Here is a 2,500-nt window from a genome sequence, read left to right as displayed (position 1 = left end):
ATATATATATATATAATATATATATATATATATATATATATATATATATATATATATATATATATATATGATAGAACGTAAGAGATGGTGACGAGTTCAGAGATTCTTTGATCCACTTGAATGCCTTTACCACTATGATAATGAGTAGGACTCATACCAGTACAAAAACAATCCAAAGTATTTCCTCAAAGAGAAGGATATAGAGACTAAACGAACACTTAATTATTTATTACAACTAAAATCTTACAATTACAAACAAATCCCTTGAAAACTGTACTTTAGGGAAAAAAATAAACTCATGATTACAATTTCAAAAACACATTCGCCCAGCTAACTAGCACACTAAAGAATAAGAAAAAGTTACTAGTTGGAGATAAAAACCACAGGTGCACGGGTCGTTATGATAGTAAGAGACAAAGTAAGGAATTAACCTTAAACCTAATTAAATTACACACTTAAACAATGGATAAACATACATTAGGACTATGGAAAAATAAATATCACCCCGTTAGGAACACTTTACTATTGTTCCAGTAATCCTATGGTTCATAGAAAGTCGTCACTTTTAGCATCACACAGCGAAGTGTCGTCTCCAACGGTAAATTCCAGTAGTGCCACAAAGTAGGAGACACCCAACACAAGTCGTCTCTATAGGTGAGAATAGTTATGACAATCTCACAGGGTCCGGGATCTTAACCTTCTCTCCGCCAGTGGGAGGCCCTTTAACGACTCACCAGAGGTTAAGCAAGCTGAGGGCAAGGGCAATGACGGGCGAGGTTCGCCTCCAAAAGTACGTATTGCAAGGAACGGCATCACACAACGCCGAAGTATACGCTTTGCAAAGGAAGGGAATCACACGATCCCTTACACGAACTGAAGAGACGCCAGCAGTACTGTTCAAAGGGATGGGAAGGAAAACCTCCGAGATGCCACCAGCTGCAAATCGTCGAGGGCGTCTTCAGAATATTTGTGCAAACTGCCATAAGCCGTCAGAAAATATGGGAGCGGAAACCTCTCTATAGGGACTGTGATCTGCCGTTTTATCACTCAGAAGGGCATCACATCACCAGCGGAGATGAAAACAAAACAGGTGACGAACAGCCGAAGCACCATCAAACATGAAGAGATAAAGACACTTAAATAGGTGACGTACCAATTAAAAACTACAACTACCCTTTGTGGGGGGAGGAAAAGACCCAAGTCCAGCCTTCAAAAGACATATGTAAACAAAACTGGACAAAAACAAACAGAAACTTACTTTAATGTGCGAAGTGAAAACCATAGCAAAAAATACAAAATTAATCAAATTAGTTAACTCCATTACAAGATATAATATATATATATAGATATATATATATATATATATACTATATATATATATATATATATAATATATATATATATATATATATATATATATAATATATATATATATGCACACATACTTAAAATTAAGGGATTTTTTAATGACGTATGGCATCGAAAATAGCAGTTAATTGGTTAACGAGATTATATACTTATTGAGGAATGCTAGTACAGCGTTTAGTGGTAATGAAAATACCAGATGTACAGTGATGCTCAAATCTCATGCAACATGACTCCATATGATTTCGTTCAAAATTCACTAACTGGAAACTAGCAGCTCCATAGTTTTATCTATTATTTCAGTGCGGAAACGGATTATTGCATACAATACGTCGTAATATGTTTCATAAGAGTGAAATCTGGCATATATTTCAAAACTGTAAGAAAATGTCACATGTAGCAAATTTCAGAAAAAAACTCTTTAGAAACGTTTTCAAAACTTTCGTTCACACATCGCTGAAGCATTTGACCAAAATGAAGTCGTCATCAAGCACCAATTCAAATGTTAAATAGACCAAAAAAATTGTCATAACATTAATAGTGCTTCCAAAACAAGCATAAAAATTTTAAATAGTCCTATTTGATTGCTTTTACACCTCAATGCTGAAAAAATTTAAATTTGTATATACAAAAGTAGAATGCTCCCACCAACATCAACGTGTGAGGGGAGAGTGTGTCACGTATCATTAGTAGTCAGTGCAACAACAACAAACCCGGTGGCTAACATAAGTAGGATTCTACACTGAGTAGCGACAATGAAATTATCTTGAAAATATTTACTGTATATGTTTTAGAGGAATATTTGGATTTTCGTACATAATTATTTGTTATAATTCTTACACAAATAATTCTTAAATATTTCAAAAAATGATGGCGTACTAGCAAATATTCGCCTATGCAATTATTCTTTTGTCAAAGCCAAGATATTGTTCCTAGGCCTAGGTGTTAGATTTCATTACTTTACACTTAACAGTCACATCTCTTTATTAACAATTTCTGGCCAGAAAGCAAATGAGGTTATCTACACATTCTTTCACTTCAAGTTACCTTATGAAAGAATAAATTATACACCAGCAAAAGCGAGAAGAAGGACATTTAAGAATGTAATATTCTAAACCAGTTGAAAAACGAGTGT

The sequence above is a fragment of the Macrobrachium nipponense genome, chromosome 6, assembly GCF_015104395.2.
Source record: "Macrobrachium nipponense isolate FS-2020 chromosome 6, ASM1510439v2, whole genome shotgun sequence".
Lineage (NCBI taxonomy): Eukaryota > Metazoa > Arthropoda > Malacostraca > Decapoda > Palaemonidae > Macrobrachium > Macrobrachium nipponense.
Note: the sequence above shows the minus strand (reverse complement) of the source record.